The following is a 21,475-nucleotide window of genomic DNA, read 5'->3' on the forward strand; positions in this document are numbered from 1 at the left end:
GGCTTTCTTTATTGACTAGGAACGCAGGAAGAAAAATGCAGAAAACAGAAGGATAACACTGAAGAGAGACTTGAGCTGTTTTTCTGATTTGCTGAATCTCCTGTCAAGACTTCATTTATTACCTAATTTTTTTTACATTATTTTTGAGAAACAGAGAGAGACAGATAACAAGTCTGGGAGGGGCAGAGAGAGAGGGAGACACAAAATCTGAAGCAGGCTCCAGGCTCTGAGTCGTCAGCACAGAGCCCGACGCGGGCCTTGAGCTCACAAACAGTGAGATCGTGACCTGTGCCGAAGTCAGAGGCTCAACCCACTGAGCCACCCAGGTGTCCCAACAGTCTTAGTTTTAGAAGACTACTTTAAGAAACCAACAAACAAAAAGTTAAAGAATGAAGATGAGATCCTCCTATAGTTATAGTCACTTGTGTGATTTGAAATGTGACATTGAATGATCAATTAAAATTCTCTTTTTTTTTTTTTTTCTAGGAGAGAGAGAGAGACAGCGTGAGCAGGGGAGGGTCAGAGAGAGAGGGAGTCACAGACTGAAACAGGCTCCAGGCTCTGAGCTGGCAGTCAGCACAGAGCCCGACGCGGGGCACGAACCCACGAACCGCGAGATCATGACCTAAGCGAAAGTCGGACGCTTAACCGACTAAGCCACCCAGGCGCCCCTCTCTCTGACCCTCCCCTGCTCACGCTGTCTCTCTCTCTCTCTCTCTCTCTCTCGCTCTCTCTCCTAGAAATAACAATATTTAAAAATAAATAAATAAAAGGCTACTTTTCAGAAGGTGGACTATTGCATTAATTATGAGTTCAAAAATACACGCTCTCGCTATAAAGATAGGAAGACTGGGCTCAAACAATCAAATATACCAAGGTGTTTTCTCAATATCCATCTATTCTCTTCCCTTTTTGGATGACGGAGCTGTAGCTTTCTAATGCTTCATCCTTGAGACAAGGGGTCTGTCCTGGTGGCCTAGCGGCTACTTAGGTTTTCCTGGTTTCTTTTGCATGGTCTTAAATATGATTTAGAGATGTCACCAAATTGCGCTTGCATTAAAGGAAAAAAACAAACAAGTGTGCAAGAGCTGGACAGTTTTCTAAGAACGGTAGGGAATCACAATGCACAAGATTATTCTGTGCTTCTGTTATAGAGTTAGGCAGTTCACGCAAATCAAGATAATTTGTCTCAGATATTAGATGATTACTTGCCTTCTGTTGAATAGGGCCTAATTTTACTTCGTTCAAAAATGCATTCTTACCTTATATGTTGGAACAGAAAGGAAACATTTAAAAAGATAGAATTCTGCGTTGTTGAAGGAAATGGGAGACAAAGCCCCCAAAGCTTTTCATAAACCCCTCTCAGCCCATCTCCAACACGGTGACATTGGTACAGACAGGGTTTGTCACCCATAAATTTACAGCTTATTCCAGTCTCTTCATAAATTGACTAATTTTTTTGAAAGAAAAAAAATATATAGGTGTATAAAATACCCAGTTACAGGTTGTGTTCTATTTAGCCCTTGATTGAAACGTATTTGCCCCTCAGTATCTTTTAGCCATGAAAATTATAATATGGAACAGAGATTAGAATGAAATTATCCTGGCTAGAAGGCATTTACTCAGTGGTGGCAGCCACATAAACCTGGGTCCTGAGAAGGATGATAATACATTAGGTTCTGCATGCCCGATATTATTGCCGTACATTATGTATGTTTCATTTATACTATTTCGCACACACCAGCAACGCTGACAGATAGGTAATTACTCTCTGCGCCAATGAACAGTTATCAGCACCACCGCTGTTTATTGCTGGAATGAAGTGCGTTTGTCAGTCAAGGTCACTTGTTTGTGTGTCCTCTTTAATAGTTGCTTCGCAGTTGTTGAACTTTGCACGCAGTTCTTATTGCCGGGCTCCTGGAGGTTACTTTACTGCGTAATGCATTTCCTGCGTTATCAAAGTCACTTGTGTTTGTCACTTTAATTGATAAACAACGAAGTTGCAGGGAGCAGAACTGGAGATGTGGAAGAAGATATTTCGCTAGTCAGCTGATCCCACGAGGTGTTCGGCAACGAATGCCCTCAGAAGACGCGTCCCGCACAAACCCCCTTGGGTTGCGATACGCCGTCAGCCCGAGCTAGAGAAATTTCATTTTAGAACATTAAGCTTAATTTCGGCCGCTGATGGATACTGACGCAATTTCATAACTGCTATAGACTTCACATTTGTACCCTTTGGAAGTCTTCTTTTGTTGCTCATTTCTTGGGCAGTGCAGGGCTTATTTTCGTATTTAGTGCCCTTATGTAATGGGCTAGATCCATTTGGTTTGGCTTTAAACCAGTCGTGTTTATTTTTTAGATATGTACCATTAAGCCTCCCCTTCCCATAAAAAATGTTATCAGTCTAATGCTGGTTATCATCGTTGTGCTCCAGCACCGGGCCTGTTCCATAATGAACCTTGTAGGTGCGTTTGTGAGAGCAAGAATAAATTCAGCACCATTGTGTCTTATTCTATGCAGCCTGTAGTTTCATCTGTTATAAAATAAAGAAAATGGCCGATCTTTTTATTTTTGTTTGTTAGCCACTGTGCTTTATTAGAAACTGGAATAACCTCTAGGATGTAATAATTTATCCAGTCAAGATAACTGGAGCTATTTCCTTAAGCCTGTGATCAGCTTGAGTTTGTGTGTTGGGAGATTTATACTGCCGTTGCTTATTACCAAAGAAACAGTTAAAAAGGATTTATGGCACTGCACATTACGTGTGTGTCTGGAATTTTTGTGTGTTTAACTTCTTTCCTTGCCTATCTCTGTTCTTCCTCTCCCAACATTATTGTCAAGGAGAGAGACTATCTATACCTACTATTAAATGCAAATTTTATTCAGGCATTTAAGCAGAATCGCATTCATTCATTAAACTAAATGATTCTCTTATATGAAAAAATATATCAGCACATGGTACTATAACACGGTGTTTACAGGGGACTCTAGTTCTCCATCGGTGCGAAAGTTTACTATTTCATTATTCAAGGATTAAACTATGGCAAAAGGTGCCTGGTGACCGCGAATGTTTTAGTTAATTTGATTATACCCATAAAAAAAGAATTTGCTTCCATAGCAGCCACTGGGTCGTATGTACGCCCGGCAGTGTGGTTCCAGTGCATCACGGTTCTGATCTTGTCCTGGGAGGGAGGGAAACCGCCGTTTGGGCGAGGCGTGGAGGAAGAGATGAGCAATTCGGTTCACTCGTGAACCCAGGTTAACACCAGGCCTCGACGTTTTCAAAACGCTTCCTCTTCTTAGTTCTTAGTTACCAGAGTGTTACAAAGAAAGGGTTTTGATCTCATGTAGATAGCATAGCATTAATTACCCTGACACTAATTAAACTGCATCAAACAAATACCACCGTGTTCCTCAGGGGGACAACAGAAGGCAGTTTAAAATAATTACTGGAGCTTCATGCATGTGTGAAGTTTTCATTACTCTTAGGACACAAGCAAAAGAGATTTGATAGCATTAAAATAGCCACCCTTTAGTGATTGCAACAACAACAAGAAAAAGTGACTAAATTTTCCTTGGAGCATATTGATGTCTAAATAGGAGTGGCCTCAATCCTCGAGAATGGTAACTTTTCCTTAAGAATCGCAAGTCTGTGAAGCAGGGACAGGTGTTACGGTTCACATTCCGCTATGATTATGTATTAGCTTATGTTTGTCAGACCATTTCATTAACCACCCACTGCTATCACATATACATATACTTTGTTCTTTCTGAACCATGAAATGAAATGCATATATCTTCACTAATGCTTGCTATCAATGTAAATGAGAAAAAGAGGCTTATTACCAGTCATGGCTGCTCTGAAGCCCACACCTCTGTACACTTACAGGTAATAAACATCTTTTGGTAAATAGGACACAAGATGTATTGAGTTCTGCCTGTAATAAGAAATGGCGATCTTGTCCTACTTTCGTATTAGTGGGTGATAATTCTCACACATATTTAGACACAATCCAATGGTACCGTTTGGAAGGAAGCTTCTTTTCTCCAAACTGGGAGTGGTCATTATTTTTTGAGATCTTTTGTCCTCTTGGAGGTAAGCAGACCTTTCTGGTCACAGATAATGGAGGTTTTCTGTAACCGGACACATGCGCCGAGTCAGTAGCCCCTATCAGAGGGGTTGTAGATGGTCTCTTAAGGGAGCTGTTGGGAAAGACTGACGTGAAAATTGCTAAATCCTAGCTCAGCGAAGTACCGTGCGTGAACGGCAGTATCGTGGACACTTACGGTGCTTGTGGAAGTTGCACGTTTGATTCCTCTTTCAGGAGCATGTCTGCCTGTGAGTGTGGGTATGCACCCGTGAGCGTGCACGTGTTCCTGCACGTGTGTGCACGCGCGCTTGTGTGTAGTCTCTTATCCCTTCCTGTCTGCTCTGTATACATACACGTTGCATAGTTCGTGGTCTTTACTTCACAAGGTCATTTATCCTGTTTGTTTCAGTGACGTATGAGCAATGGGAACCAAGTTGCCTGGGTTCTAGCACCAGGTGCCAGCCATCCTCCCTAAAAGGTATTGGGAATTAAAACGAGAGAGTGGTCATTTCCAGATTTATGCAACCCATATTTCATTCGGTGAATGACTCTTTTAATGTGATTATGGAGTGTTCCTGCGTACGCAGTACTGCATATTATAAGCCATTTATTTTTTACTTCCTTCCGAAAGCAATAATTTAAGGGAGTTATGCATTATGAGGGTTTTCCAGTGATTTTTTGAAAATTAAAATAATACCAGATATTTTAGGAAACCGGTTTAAGAAATAACACTGAATTAGTCTTTTATAATTGTCGCACTAAGCAAGAAATGGATCAAAACTGATTGTAGAAGAATAAAATTTAATCCAGTTGTAGAAATTTGATGGGTCCAAAAAATATGCAAAAAATATACTTTTGTTCCTTTATAAGCCAGATGGTTTGTCCTATTTTAAGCCGATAGTATCTTCATACATCTCTCTTGAATGTCATTGGTTTTAACTGGCAGACAGTGTCTACTATTAGAATTTTCCTTATTCCTGGATGATCTAAAGTATATTTTTGGAACATTTGGATGATCATACTGTACACCAAGAAAATTTTTTCATTACACTTAGCTCATACTCAAAAAAGTGTTTATATAATTAAAAAAAAAACCTCTAAAAATGAACAGTTCTTTTGACATGATGTTGACAGAAGTCACTTTGATATAGTTTAGAGTCATGAATTTTCTATCTGTTCCATTTTTCCTGGGGCTCCATCAACTCAGACATCCTGGTCTGTCATTTTGCAACTCTTTGTGAAGGCCTTGACAGATAGAGGTTTTGACAAGTGCTGGACATCAGCAGCAATGCAGAATAAGCAGTGTATATTTCTCCAGGTAAAGTGACAAAATGTCTACAAGCGTCAGAAGAACTGTGTGGTCTTCAATCATATCTAATAATATAAAGTAAGCCTCTATTTCTGCTCTGCTCTTTAGCATTGTCTAGTGGCTACCATTTAAAATCATGCCCGCATCTAAGATTAGAGATCTTTTGCCTTATTTACCAGAAAATTCTTTACGTGCCTGTTGAGTGAACGATGGGAGTAATCACATAATGTGATAGGAATCTTTAAAACCGTAACGTGCCATTATGTGCTCTGTTTTGGTATCTGCAGGACTGATTTGAGTAATTCTGCTGGATTGAAGGATACTTTCCCGTCCTTCTCCAGAGCTGACAGTTCAGAGTTCCGTTTAAGAGAACGTCCATTGAGCACTAATTAGAACTGTCGACAGGGCGTTAACGTTTTAGACTTGTCGGCGTCTTTCTTTGTTACGTCCTCTGTTAATAGCTCTGTGATAGTTGTAAACATTGTCCCATATATTGAATATGTTGTTCTTTTCGTATAATTATTTTGCGTCTGTATTCACTCAAGAAACAGCTGTTGAAAGTTGAGTGGGATGCAAAATGGCACAGCCTGAAGATGTTCTTGTTCACGCAGCTAACTCCTTTTTGATGTGATACCTCCTGGCAGCGTTGTGTGGTGACTTCAACTTCTTTGACAGCCGTCAGCACTACTGACCAGTGGTTTTGGGTTTTCTAGTGATGGGAAGGAGTAAGAAAGGATCCCATAGTTTAGTTTTTTCCCCTGCTGCTGGATCTAAAGCTTCTGCCAACAACCATCTAAATCAACACGATGCCAGTGCGCTCTGCAGACCGAAGGTCACCCCAACATCTGGCCCCACTGTCTGCTTCTTTCGGGTTTGTCACTGGGCAGCATCTGCTTGTGGATCCTTTCTCAACCTCTCTTTGATCTCTCTGACAGTAAAAAGAAGCTTCTATCACCCGTCATGTGTTAGGATTTAAAAAAAAAAAAAAAAAAAAAAAACCACCTTAAAAAGCATGGGGCATTGGAAAGCTGGTGGGATGTTATAGGTTTTCAGCTCTCTTTATTTTTTAAGTTGGGCATTTGTTTGACACTGACACATGGAGTGAGGTGATTCTACTCTTGGTTTTCAAAAATATTGTCACAATCAATAAGTCTAATACGTGAAGACGTCTAGTTGAAGCGAGCCCTGTTTTGTCCCTCTTGGTCAGCCTTTAAAGAGTAAAAAGTGAAGCGCGTGAACTCCTTTTGTTTTTGTATGCATTTGTTTTGTATTAACTCCGAAGAATCAATGTTGATCTCTATCGTCTGCTTTTCTGACATTTCAGTCGGTGGTTAAGAGTTCATGCACTTTTTAATCTACCAACTTCGAATATAGAGGACACTTTGGGGAGGCTCCATAACGTGTGGATAAGTATTGGTGGGTGTATTGGTCGACATCCAACCATCTGCAAAGTGAAGCCCACCTGAGGCCCTCCCCCAGGACAGGTGGCATGCTCTTTGCAAAGGTGCGTATCTTGTGGGGAAGACACTAAAATATCCCCATCCTCCTGTAGCTCAGTTCCTCTTTCAAACCTTCAACCCTTCACCGTCCAGATGAACTCTTCTGATTTCCAGTCTGGAGTTCAAGTTCAGCAAATATGTAATGAATGCTTACTCTGCACCTGGTGTTATCCTAGGTGCTGAGCACATGGAAGTGGACAAGGCAGATTCACTCCCTATTCTCTCAGAGTTTACAGTCTGAATTGTTGGTGGGTGGGGGGTCCTTCTAAATTTTCAAAACATGAAAAAACTCAATGATTGAAAACGTGTTGGGCCTTCCCCAAGAATTGCAAATTCATTACTGTATTGTAAGTGAGTTTAATTATGATAGTTCACAGCTACGATTATGACAAGACTTTACTTCTCTTCCAAATCAAATGCCAAAACTTTCAGGAGGCAGTTATAATGCATTCTTCAGCACCTAGCACAGAACCTGCCACTCAATACACATTTGTGGACATAATGGGTGATTTTCTTCCAGTTTCATTCATTCTCCCCCAAAATCGATGATTTCCTTCTGTCTCTTTCATCTTTCAGGAAACTAAAGCAATAGATAAAATCTTTTTTTTCTGTGTGCTTTAACTTTGGATAACTAAAGCAAGAATTTGTTTTTATAGCATTTGCCGTAATTTTCAAAGTACTTTTACTAATTTGTTCTTCACAAAAATCATAGACTTTTACAAGAAACTTAGAGTTTAAGTTTCAAGTCCATGATAGCCAGGGAAGCATTGAAATCAGGACTATATATATATAAATTGATATTACTAATATTTATTAATTGATATTACTAATATCAATAATATTTATATTTGTATATTTATATATACAATTTATATATATAATATATATATATTTATATATATATTTATATATAATTGATATTAGTAACTAGTAATTTCTCATTTTAATTCCATAAAAGAAATCCCCTAGGAATTTGATGTCAGGTGACAAATGCTTCTGAAAGTCCTTAAATAATCAATACAGTGTAAAAAGATGTAAGTGATAGGTATAAAGGAATAAGTCCTCTTCATGTGGGAATCATTCTAAAAATATTATAGTCACAAGTCTGTGCTTCAAGCTTAAGGGAAGAACACAACTTGGGGACTGTTTCCCCTCAGCCGTCTGTAATCCAGAAAGGTGGAGGGAGAGTCAGGGGACTCACGTTCCAGCTCCCTCGTCTCTTAACTAGTTCAGTGACTTAGCACAAGTCATTCAAGCTCTCTGCTTCTCAGGTTTGTATTTTTCATCTGTGAAAGCAAGTTTCAGGATTAAGTGGAAAAAAAATTTTTTTAAAGCTTTGCAGGTTATAGAATTCCCATATATGTTATCTCCTTTATCCATAACTAGCAGTTCTAACATGTTAGGAATGTGTCATTTCACCTTAAAGGGTAAATGTTTATTATGTTCAATAAAGCCTTCATCTCAGGCATCAGATTGTAATGACTCTGTTTAATGACCGGATACCTGCTTTGGAAATAGCCTGTCTGTGGCAGTACAGTCACCTAAGTGGTAAGCACAAGTATTGGTAAAGAATAATCATGGTCCTCTTCATAAATTTAATGAATCTTCTTTGTTCTGAATATTTAACATTACCAATTCAGAGGATGAATTTCTATCTAATCAATTATAAGAATTAGAACTAAATGTATATCATATACACGTAACTTAAGAGTAAAATCTACATTTTGCACTTTCTTTGATTTATCCATAAATACCTCGAGTGAAGTGCTCTAAAAAGAAATTGTTTTCTTTTGAAAACAGCCAAATCATAAAAGATAACCCTTTTTGTTAACAAACCTGTGAATTTACGTATATTACTTTGGCCACTAGAGGGAGTCTACATCGTCACGAAGGCCAGGAAACCTGTGACCAGGAAACACGGGTTGTTCCCTAGAATGTTGATAACGCATCCATTGTCTGCCCACAAAATTATATGCATAGAAGATGTCATGGCAATCAGCCTTAATTTTATCGGGTCCATTTTCTGCCCCCCTCCCAAAAAGGAATTTTCCATCGTATTTTATTTTGCTCTTAGAAAGATAGACAACTTTCAGAAAGTGATCATTGAAAATGCTTCCTCAAAATGATAGATTTAGCAGTCGGAAAGACGCGGGATTAAAGAGCATCTCTTCGTGATAACCCGATCACTAATTTTGTTAAAGCCCATTTTAGTACTGGTGAAAGATGGAATCTGGAAATGAAAATCTTCTCTTTCTCCCTCAGGCCCTCACCACATAGGCAGCAGCTGTGCTGGCTTTTTTCATTCTGACCTGCTGATACACATCACCCCTAACCTGCAGGGACTTCCTTCTGGGGTGAGAGGGTAATTGGGTCTCATGTCCGGTCAGTCCTTAGCCCCTCTTCTGAGACCGCCGAACAAGTGGCTTCGTGTGTGTATTTTCGCAGAGCCAGTTTATAAATGAGGAACTGATCTGAAACCACCTGCTCGTTTCACCTCGGCTGCGATTCGGGGGGGAGCAGTCACCTCGGCTACCCAAATCGGGGGGGGGGGAGCAGTCACCTCGGCTACCCAAATCAGGGGGGGAGCAGGGGCAGCCGTTCCTCCTCAGCGTGACTGGTTTTAGTCCGCAGCATGTAACTGAAGAGTTCAAGTGTTTTAAAAAAATTTCAGGTTTCCAACAGGACCTGAAATTTGGGTTTATGCTTAAGTGTCTTACCTTACACATGACCGGCATTTGATTTGATTCCTTTCTGGGTTGTTTGCTCCCCATTACCCAGGTATGTGGAAGTCACCCAGAGGATCACAACACAGTGGATAATTGAAAATGTGGGCAATTATTTCAGATACCTATCTGTCTATCTTTCTAGCTATCTATCATCTATCAATCTATCCATCCATCCATCCATCCATCTCTATATATAAATAGAGAGGTATAGATGTAGATATAGATATAGATATATTTGGCTGTTTACCTTATGTGCTCACAGGGAGATACAGGCATCCTTGACATTCTAACAGGCACTGTCTTCCCCCACATAAGACCTGACCCAGAGGGCCTGGTGGGGTTTGCCAGCACAGTGCCCCTGTCTATGTGCTGTCGGTGGTGACAGGCCAGTCCTTTTATTTCCTTTCCAATTTGTTGTGGATCAATACTTCTGTGAAATACAATAAAAATAAACGACTAGAAAAGTGAAATAAAAAGCATTTGAAATATTACCTCACTTTTTTTTAAATAGTTTATTGTCAAATTAGTTTCCACATAACACCCAGTGCTCATCCCCACAAGTGCCCCCCTCCATGCCCATCCCCCCCTCCCCCCCACATCCATCAGTCCTCAGTTTTTGTCAGCATTCAAGAGTCTCTCATGGTTTGCCTCTCCCTCTCCCCCACCATTTCCCCCCTTCTTCTCCCCCATGGTCCTCTGTCAAGTTCCTCCTAATCCTCCTATACGTGCAAACATATGATATTTGTCCTTCTCTGCCTGACTTATTTCGCTCAGCATAACACCCTCAAGGTCCATCCATGTTGCTACACGTGGCCAGATTCCATTCTTTCTCATTGCCATGGAGTATTCCATGGTATAGATAAACCACATCTTCCTGATCCATTCATCTGTTGATGGACACTTAGGCTCTTTCCATGTTTTGGCTATTGTGGAGAGTGCTGCTATGAACATTGGGGTACATGTGCTCCTATGCCTCAGCATTTCTGTATCCCTTGGGTAAATTCCTAGCAGTGCTATTGCTGGGTCATAAGGGAGTTCTATTGTTAGTTTCCTGAGGAACCTCCACACTGTTTTCCAGAGGGGCTGTACCAGTTTACATTCCCACCAACAGTGTAGGAGGGTGCCCGTTTCTCCACATCCTCGCCAGCATCTAGAGTTCTCTGATTTGCTCATTTTAGCCACTCTGACTGGCGTGAGGTGGTATCTCAGTGTGGTTTTGATTTGTATTTCCCTGATGAGGAGGGATGCTGAGCATCGTTTCATGTGTCTGTTGGCCATCTGGATGTCCTCTTTGGAGAAGTGTCTGTTCATGTCTTCTGCCCATTTCTTCACTGGGTTGTTTGTTTTTCGGGCGTGTAGTTTGGTGAGTTCCTTATAGATTCTGGATATTAACCCTTTATCTGATATGTCATTTGCAACTATCTTTTCCCATTCCGTTGGTTGCCTATTAATTTTCTGGGTTGTTTCCTTGGCTGTGCAGAAGCTTTTAATCTTGATGAGGTCCCAACAGTTTATTTTTGCTCTTGATTCCCTTGCTTTTGGGGATGTGTCAAGTAAGAAGTTGCTGCGGTGGAGGTCAAGGAGGTTGTTTCCTGCTTTCTCCTCTAGGGTGTTGATAGTTTCCTGTCTCACGTTCAGGTCCTTTATCCATTTTGAGTTGATTTTTGTGCATGGTGTGAGAAAATGATCTAGTTTCATTCCTCTGCATGTTGCTGTCCAGTTCTCCCAACACCATCTGTTAAAGAGGCTGTCTTTTTTCCATTGGATATTCTCTCCTGCTTTGTCAAAGATCAGTTGGCTGTATACTTTTGGGTCCACTTCTGAGTTCTCAATTCTGTTCCATTGGTCTATGTGTCTGTTTTTGTGCTAATACCATACTGTCTTGATGATGACGGCTTTGTAGTAGAGGCTAAAGTCTGGGATGGTGAGACCTCCCGTTTTGGTTTTATTTTTCAGTATTACTTTGGCTATTCGGGAATATTACCTCACTTTTTACTGTTCTATTCAACAGACATAAAACGGCTCTGTGTAGTTGCTGGAGGAGTGTCCAAACACTTCCTCTCCCTTTCTGCGTCTGATGGTGGGCGTTGCTCACGCAGGTCGTGGGGGCTGCAGCTGAGCGCTGGTGGCCCGGCCGTGATCGCTGCTGCCCCACGCCTTCCTGAGCGTCCACCCAGAGAGCACGCAGGTGGCTCTGCCGATCCGGCGGCTGCAGAACAGTGACGGGAAGAGAACTCCCTTACCCTCCCTCGTCTGGAGCAATGGAGGAGTAGAAGGTCCTGCTTCCCAGCCGAAGGCAGAGCAGGGGTAAATACAGAAGGAACCGCGTGAAAAATTACAAGGCGGGTTTGACGGCAGTGCCGGCTTAATGAAAATAAGGTTCCAAATGTTTGACCCTGGGCATATAATTAAAAGTTTGTTGCAGATGATATTTTCTAATCACCTCACACTACAAAAGGTTCGAAATTAAGTTATTTTTGTCTTATGAATTTGGGCCAGGAATGAAGCAATTAAAGGGGGTCTTCATGTTCATGAAATATTCAATAGGTAAAGAATCTGGAGAGCTTAGTAAAATAATAGACTGAACACATTGCCTTATTTTTCTCTTTCTTTTTAGTTGCCCTCTTGAAATGGAGCTGATGGTAATTTTGTCTCCCAAGCCTCACCGCATATTGAGGATAGATTAACTAAACAAACATACCGGTCTGGGAATCAGGAGACCCGGTTACCATCTTTTCACTACTTACTAGCCATCTGGCCTCCAGCAGATCACTTTCGACCTCAGTTTTCACTTCTTAAGATGGGAAGAGGATCAGTTCTCTGTCTTGCTCACAGGCTCACTAGGAGGACCGGGTTAATTGGTTAGCAGGCTTTGGAGACCATCAGGTGTGTTACACACACATAGATGTGTGTATGTATGTACATGTATATGCATGCGTGTGTGGATGGCATTACTCTTCATTCGTCTTAATCAAACATTTATTTTCTCAAACTCTCTTGAAAAATACATCCCGAGTTTATTGTTAACCCACTGCATGTATATTTTATGTTCCTTTCTTATCCCACCCCCAGTCGACCCATGACTTTAAGCATACAATTTTTTTAATTCTTGTTGTAAAAGGTAGAGGAAAGAATCATTTAAATATCATATCCATGATGAGCCTCATTTGACCAGTGATGCTGAGCTTTGTTGTGGTGCTGAGCTTGTTAGACTGGATGAAAGGGAGTCCTGCCTCCGAAGGCTCAGTGCCAACACACACACACCCTTGACACTGGGCTGTCTCTCTCTAGCCATGGCCAGGCCTTCGATTTTTGCATGATAATACTTTATCATCCTGGTTATGCTCACAAATGGCCATAATGGGGCTTCCTTTGGAGAACAGTGATTGCAAATGAGAACACAAGGTCATTGCCCTGAGAGGAAAGAAGCAGGTGGTCTCAAGGCCGTGACACTTGGCAGAACCGAGTCCTAATCAGCCTCTTCAGCCCCTGGGGAAACAGGTCTGAACCACTTAAATCTAAATACGAAATTCTAGAAATGGAAAATGGAAAAGTACTTTTCACCCTAGTAGAGTGGCCTCCAGAAGAGTTACTTCTGACTCGAGAACAAATGGAAAGAATATGGAACTTCACCCATCCACCCATCTGGCCCAATATTTATTGAGCACCTATCAGGAAACTAGGGCAGTGCTTGGTGCCAGCTAGAGAGAAGCAAAGAAAAAATAATCTGGGTCCTGCTCACAGAAAATACAGTTTATTGTAATAATAGATATGGGAATGGCTTGTTTTCCTTTTCTGCTTTGAAGGTGTATGCAATGTGATAAAGTCAGAGAAAGCTGCTCAAGACCGGCTTGTGTTTATTTTTACCCGTATACAATTAGAGCTGTGATTTGCTGGCCACTCCAGCTTTTAGTCTCTGTTCACTCCCCTAAGACATTCTGCAAAATGTCTCTGCCCAATTTCTGTTGTTTTTAGTGCTGAACTAGCAAAGTCAAGGGAGGGCCAGAGTGAGGTCCCGACTCCATCCTCCGGGGTGTGGTTGTCTGCTCTGCAGTCCGAACGCCCCACTTTGTCAGTAAATACAGATTAACCATCTTCTTGGGGACTGACTCACACCTATCGCCTAAAAAGAGACATGAGTAAATGAGAACGCCCACTTATTAATTTACAGTTGGGGATGGACCCTTTCTGAGACACAAATGCTTGAATATTCTAATCAGGATGACTCCTTGCTGACATCTAGGTAACTCCAGGTCACACTGATCTTCCAGAGGCTGCTTCATGAGAATGGAATCAGAAGCACTTTGGGGCAGGTATCTAGTGTCAGCGTATCGTGTATTCATTTCTCTGATTCTTTCTCTTTATTTCATCTGTAAATTTATTTTCTGATCACGTGTTGCCCACAGAGGACTCTTGGTTGATGCTGACTAACTACAATCCTTTGAGAATCTAGACTCTAGGAATCTGTAGTCTGTACTTTCCAGGATGAACGCATTTGAATTATGTGATAAAGCACAGCCCTTTGGGTATTCCCGGGAATTCTGTGACAAGCCTGGTCAATACTGAAGAGTCCTGAGTGGGGAAGGCGCCCTGATCTGGGAGTTTCGAGGCAGGAAGCTTGCTCTGGCCCCTCCCCGGAGTGCGAAGGCACCTGACCGCCTCAGTTTTGGTGGGGGGGGGAGGGGGTGAGACTGGGTGAGCAGTAAGGGCCTCTAATGTCCCCGTGATCCCAAGCTGCCGGCGCTAGATGCACTCTTGCTAGTGTCTCGGGCTACGTTGACCTGCGAAGTACTTTTTGTGCCATTGCCATTTTGTTGACTGCATTCCTTTATGACTGATGGCTGAGACACCGGGGCGTCAATGGTGAGCAGAAGCAAGACTATTGCATGTAGACTTGACAGTGACTATGGAGGCCGCCCCCACCCCGCCTGTAACCCCTGAGATGCCAGCACCGCCGTTGCCACCACAGCCGGATGTTTGTATCGGTGCGACTTACACGTACGCTGGCTGCCTGTGCCCGTGGGATTCCCACTTTTCCAGCAGTCTCTGTCCTTTGACGGTGGACAGACGTTAAAATAGGGAGAGGTGGATATCCATGTGGCCTCTCTCGTCTTTCATTTCAGAGCTTTTGGGAGCACTATTATAAGTCATTTTCTGCCGTGGTCACTAAGCCAGCTTAATTGCCCTAAACTCCGTTACATAGAATGGTTGAATTTGTGTTGATAAATGAGGACATTTATACGTTTTGATAAAGAATACCATTTTGATAAATGTTTATGTCAATTTGGGCTTTTTGAAACTGTTTAGAAGCTGTGAATGTTGATGTAGAATGTTTAAGTGATACTTAAGCTATTTATATGAGTCTTATCACTTTCATTGTCAAACTGCCCCGGCCCCAGCCGCAAGCAGCTTTTACCCCAGGAGCTGCTCTGTCCCAAAGCACTGAATTGTTATAAAACCGGCGGCGGGGATGGAGTGCTGAATTCCGGGCGCGGTGACACGCGTGCAATCCCTTCCTACCCTGAGTATTCGCTTCCATTTCTTACTGGAAGGCATAAAACTAATTGCTATGTGCATTTTTAAGCCACAAAAATGTCCTGGCAGAAAATGAATGCCTGGGGATATTTGTATCCACATCCCACAGTGGAGAGAGCAGGAGAAGTAGTTCCAGGGAAGGGAGAAGGGTAAGTCTGCCTCGAAACATCTCTTCAGTTTCCAAAATTCATTTGACGTATTCTCTTTTGAATAGAACAAGTCTCAAATATTTCTTCAACCACAGCGCAACAGATAGACGTTATTGAAAATGCATGTTATCCCTTCAAATTTGGGAATGAATAATACATAAATTTTCTGTGTGTGTGTGTGTGTGTGTAACCAGCATTTTCTAAGCAGAAAAAGGGGATTGCAAATTATAAGGATCTTAGAGCTACTTGACTTCCATGTAGATTGCAAATGAGAGTAGCTCTCTATGCCCCCAAATACACAACATCTGGGTTTATTCATTACTTTCTATTTATTTATTTATTTGTTTTCTTAATTTTTTAATGTTTATTTATTTTTGAGAGAGAGACAGAGCGCCAGCAGGGGAAGGGGCAGAGAGAGAGGGAGACACAGAATCGGAAGCAGCTCCAGGCTCTGAGCTGTCAGCACAGAGCCCGACGCGGGGCTCGAAGCACGAACTGTGAGATCACGACCTGAGCTAAGTTGGACATTTAACTGACTGAGCCACCCAGGCTCCCCTGCCCATTACTTTTTATTTTTTTATTTTTATTTTTTATTTTTATTTTTTTTTTAAATGTTTTATTTATTTCTAGGAGAGAGAGAGAGAGAGACAGCGTGAGCAGGGGAGGGTCAGAGAGAGAGGGAGTCACAGACTGAAACAGGCTCCGGGCTCCGAGCCGGCAGTCAGCACAGAGCCCGACGCGGGGCTCGAACCCACGAACCGCGAGATCAGGACCTAAGCGAAAGTCGGACGCTTAACCGACTAAGCCACCCAGGCGCCCCTGCCCATTACTTTTTAAATAGAATGTTTTATCGCAAACATGGGAAAGGTGATGACCTTGAATAGTCGGTTTTATTTTAAAGACTATGTAGTGATGGGATATTCTCCTAGAATATCTTTTTAGAAAAAAGCATTACATCAAGATGTAGTGCTCCCTATTTATAAGAGGTATGTGTATTTTAACATAGGAAGTCCTTAGCTGCAATTTATTTGACACATTTTCCAAGAGTGAGATGCCGGGTGGAACTCAGAATGAAATACAGATTTTTACTAGACTATTGGCTAGTGAGGGGCTGTGTATGATCAATACAGACAATGGGTATTTTAACATTCATTAATTTGATTAATAAATCGTAGTGCAGAAAGGAAATGTATTAGGCTTTTCCTGATTTGGGGGATAATAGTATCTGTAGATATGTGTCTATAGGCGTCAGCATATAAGATAGGTCCTTGTGTTTTCGGACAATAAACTAGGGGTTATATGTGTGGGTGCAGGGTGCATTGTGAGCAAATTCAGTTGTTACACCCCCTCTCCTTTTCCAGGAAATCCTAGAAATAATGTAGAATTTATCATCCGGTTGTGAGGATTTTGAATTTATAGTAAGTAGTCACTTCATTGGTTCTTTAGATATTGAGCTCTGGTGGGACACCGTAAATGTGACTTCTATTTTCAAGTTTGATGTTCATATGTATTTTAAGGGATTTATCTCAAAAAGTATGCAACATATTTCAAAATAAGTAAGAATGTTTTTAAAGGTTAAAAAGTAGATAGTTATTTTATGAAAACCAATTTAACGCTAGCAAAGGAATGCAAGTCTATGTGAACTTAATAAGAAACAGCTCAAGAATTTATTTTTAAGTCAAAAAGTGTTTAGCTCCCAGTGCCTAGAAACCGAACCCCCCAAACTTGCACTTCCGCGAAAGCTGAAATGAAAGCTCACCGGTAAAGGCGCGTCTTACAGGGAAGGGTGGGGACTTCCTACCTGTGTCTTTTCTCATCCAGCGCACCCTCAACTACTCATTCGGTGCCGAGCGCCCAATCCACATGCATTACATAGTTCTTGCTAAATTAACAGGTGAATTTTTAAAAGGTGGGGGAGGAAAGAAGGAAGAAGGGGCCTAGGAAATGGTAACCGCGGGAGTGTTTTAGAAGCCTTTGCGTGGCCTTCGGGTCCCTACAGCTTTGCTCGGGGAGGGGTGGAGATGGAGGGTGGAGGGCGCCCGGAGGAGCCGCCCAGAGCGGTCCCGGGCGCAGTGATCCCGCTAGAATTTGGGGGTTTGTGTGCAGACATCCGTTTTATTGCCACGGCTCTCACTGAGGCAGGAAGTGAGTTTTACGCTGAAGACAGGAGCCCAGAGTGTAGGGAACCGTGGTTGAGTGTTATTATTTGGTACAAAACGGTGTTGTCTGGATTGTGATATGGGACAGTGAGTGAGCTCCGCAGGCTCAGAACACCGGGGAGGGAAGTGTGCCCGGCGGGGAGGTACCGCCTCTCCTTGAACCCTGGCAGCGCCCGAAGCAGTGGGAAGCCCAGGGCCTCTTACCACGAGGGTCTTGCGGATAACCCGAGGCAACTCCACTGGAGATGAGAAGTCTTTTATCTAGAGAAAAGACCTATAAGGAACGAGTGAGGCTTTTATGAGTTATTACTCCTCTCACAATACTCAAAGCAGGTGGAGTTATTTTCCCAGCTATACAGAGTAACACACCGTTGGAAAATACTTAGAGAAACTTTGAATTATCCAAGAACTAATTTTTTCTTTTTTTTTTTTTTTCAAATTTACATTCTTGAACATCTGGTGTATGCCACATACTTTTAGCTGCTTTGCGTTGGGTTCTTTCTTCGCATTGACTTATTTTCTTAATTGAGATATAGTTCACACGCTATAAAATCCACCTTATAAAAGTGTACAGTTAAGGGGCACCTGGGTGGCTCAGTCGGTTGAGTGTCCGACTCTTGGTTTCGGCTCAGGTCTGGTCTCACGATTCGTGGGATCAGGCCCCACATTGGCGTCCGTGCTGCCAGTGAGGAGCCTGCTTGGAATTCTCTCTCCCTCTCTCTCTGCCCCTCCTCCGCTTGCATTTTCTCCCTCTTTCTCTCTCCCTCAAAATAAATAAGTAACCTTTATAAGGAGGTGTACAATTAATCATATGTTAGTATATCAGTGAGGCTGTACAGCCATCACCGCTATCTAATTCTGGAACATTTTCATGACCCCACGACAATACCCCATTACCAATGACTCCCCACTTTTCCCCCTCCTCATCTTCAGATAATCACTAATCTACTTTTTCTCTCTATGGGTTTGCCTATTCTGGACATTTCATATTGTATCAATTGAGTGGTACAATACGTGACCTTTTGTGTCTGGCCTCTTTCACGGCGCATATGTTTTCATGTTGTAACATGTCCTGCACTGCGTTCCTTTTTATGGCTGCATAATATTCCCTCAGGCAGATATGCACCACAGGTGTTCATCCACCCATCAGTGGGTGGACATTTGGATTCTGTCCACTTTTCGGTGATTAGGAATAAGGCTGATATGAACATTTGTGTACCAGCTTTTGTGTGGACGTGTGTTTTCATTTTTCTTGTGTATAGAGCCAGGAGTGGAATTGTTGGTGTGTTGATAGTTCTGTGTGTAACTTCTTGAGGACTGTTTCTCACAGAGGCTGTACCACTTTGCGGCCCTCTGAGTGGGTGTGAGGTGGCATCTCACTGTGGTTTCGATCCATGTCTCTAACCGCAGGGACGTCGAGCATCTTTTCGTGCGCTTAGTGGTCTTTTGTACATCACCAGAGAGGGAGAAATGTGGAGAAGTGCTTTTGTTTAGTACTACTATGCATTTCGGACTTAGTAAACAGACAAAAATTAAGGCAGACTTTAATTCTCTTCGTCACCGAACATTTATTGATCACCGTCTATGTACCTGCTGGCAATTGCTGGGGAAGGTGGCATTTATATGTACTTTTAAGTGAAATCATCTCTGAACTCGGAAGAAATTTGTGAATGATAATTATGAGTGTACATATTTTTTATTTATATTTTTTTTAAAAAAAGATTTTATTTTTAATGTTTTATTTTACCCCCATCGTGGGGCTCGAACTCACAACCTCAAGATCAAGAGTCACATGTTTTTCTGACTGAGCCAGCCAGGTGCCCCAAATTTACATTTTTTTAATGTTTATTTATTTCTGAGATAGGAGAGACAGAGCATGAGTGGGGAAGGGGCAGAGAGAGAGGGAGACACAGAATCTGAAGCAGCTCCAGGCCCTGAGCTGTCAGCACAGAGCCCGACGTGGGGCTCGAACCCACGAACCGTGAGATCATGACCTGAGCGAAAGTCGGATGCGTAACCGACTAAGCCAACCAGGCGCCCCAAAAGTTTACATATTTTTAAAAGTAAATCTCTTTATTATATCTGAATTCTATAATAAATTATATCTTGGCATTATTTATGCTGCTTAGAGAATCTATTAATTTACGTAATTATTAACAAATCTGTATACAGTGTTTAGTGTTTCCATCACGTATTGCTGTAGGCATGTTAAAAATATGAATTCATTTATCCTCATGACAACCAGTAGTAGATAGTATCATCATCCCCATTTTACAGATGAAGAGACTGAGGCAAAGAGAGATCAAGGGACTTGCCCAGCATCACACGATATGGCTCTGAAGTGCCGCTTTGCAGCTCACAGGCTCTTCCGTCGCCTTGTGTTAGGTGCGGTCACTCGTGCTGACGGCGTGTAGCCCCGTAGCCCGATCGTTCGCTTATTTGCCAGGAATTGGTTAAGTACCTACGTTCTGCGCGTCACACTCCCGGCTCCGGAGAAGCACCGGTGGAGACCCCGGACGGAGGCCCGGCCCGTGGGGACGCGGCCCACGGGACGGACCTCGCCCTCGGAGCGGGGAGCCGTCACATGCGGGGCGGGGTGTTAGGCCGTCCGCGTAGGCGGAGCGGCGGCTGGGGAGTCGGGGAGGCTCTTGGGGACACGAAGCGTGTGAGCAGCAAGGGGAGTGGAGTGACCCCAGGGCGTCTGGGGGACGGACGTCCAGGCTGAAGGGGCTTCCCGCACAGGCCCCAGGGGCGCAGGGGGCGGCGCCTTAGGCGGCTGCTGGGGCGGTGACGCGGGTCCGGGGGCGGAACACCACCGCTCCTGGAGGACGTTTGGACGTCGCGTGTGGCTCACGAGAGAGAGAGTCGGGGCTGAGTCCGGGAGTCCTGGCGGGGCGCCGGGCGGGCGGGCCTGCTGCGCGCTGGTCACTGGGGGGTCCGGGGCGCGGGGGTCGTTCTGACGCGGTCGGAGTGTCAGCGGCCCTTGCGCCCCTCGGTGCGGGCGTCGACTCGGGCCCGCGCGGGGGCTCGGCCGCGCTGCCCCCAGGGCCCCGACAGAGGCCCAGGGCGGGAGGGGGGGGATGGCCGAGCTCGGGTGCTGGGGGGGCGGGGGGGGCAGGAAGGGCCGGGGCTCGGCCGCGCTGAACCCAGGGCCCCGACAGAGGCCCAGGGCGGGGGGGGGGCGGCCGAGCTCGGGTGCTGGGGGTGGGGCGGGGGGGGGAGGAAGGGCCGGGGTGCGCCCCCCCCCCCCGCTGGGCCCGCCGAGTCCTCCCCGTGTCCCCCTAACGCAGCGTCACCCGTCCTTAACTGCACGGCGGAAACGGTATGTCCCTGCGCAGCTCAGCAGTGAGGGCGTTCCGGAACTTTCCTCGTGAGCCTCTGTTGTTCAGGGCTCGCCGCAGACGCGGAACCGGCCATCTGCCCGACGGGGGTTTCTAAGCAGTTGACTCGCGGCGCTTGAGGGCCTGGTGAAGTCGGAAACCCGCAGGGTTACCGGAGGCAGTTGCAGTTTTGGGTCCGAAATGCACAGGGCTCGCCAGCAAGCGGGAAACCCGGACTTCACGTGGCAGCCCCGAGGCTGAATTGTTCCTCCCTCAGGAAAGCTGTTATTATATTAAGGTCTTCAGCTGATTAGGTGAGGCCCACCCATGTTATGGAGGGTAATCTGTTCTGCTTAAAGTCGGTTTATAAATGTTAATCGCATCCACAGATACCTTTACACCAGCACCTGGATTGGTACCTGACCCAGCCGCTGGCACCGTAGCCGAGCCAAGTTAACACGTAAAATTAGCCGTCACAGTGACTTAATTTGCTCAGTCTACGCTTCTGATTTGGCTGCAACTCGTTCCACCATACTTCTACACTGCACTCTGTCTATTCCAAATGCACAGTAGTTATCTACTGCTGTGTAGCAAGTTACCTGGGGCCCAACTTTAGCAGCTTAAATCCACAAACATTTATTATGTCACGGTTTCCGAGGCTTGGGGGATCTGTGAGTCGCTTAGCTC

The 21,475-nt window shown here is 43.8% G+C and overlaps 1 long non-coding RNA gene across 1 annotated transcript; it reads right to left on the reverse strand.

Moving 5' to 3' along the window:
• Positions 1–11,617: 11,617 nt before the first annotated feature.
• On the reverse strand, positions 11,618–17,737 carry LOC120225913. Its single transcript, XR_005526903.1, has 3 exons — positions 17,673–17,737; positions 12,373–12,465; positions 11,618–11,834 (listed from the first exon to the last, which is right to left on the reverse strand). It is a non-coding gene; the product is annotated as an uncharacterized LOC120225913 (long non-coding RNA).
• Between the last annotated feature and the right edge of the window lie 3,738 nt (positions 17,738–21,475).

Source organism: Hyaena hyaena, unplaced genomic scaffold (assembly GCF_003009895.1).
Source record: "Hyaena hyaena isolate Hyena2069 unplaced genomic scaffold, ASM300989v1 scaffold_1542, whole genome shotgun sequence".
Taxonomy (NCBI): domain Eukaryota; kingdom Metazoa; phylum Chordata; class Mammalia; order Carnivora; family Hyaenidae; genus Hyaena; species Hyaena hyaena.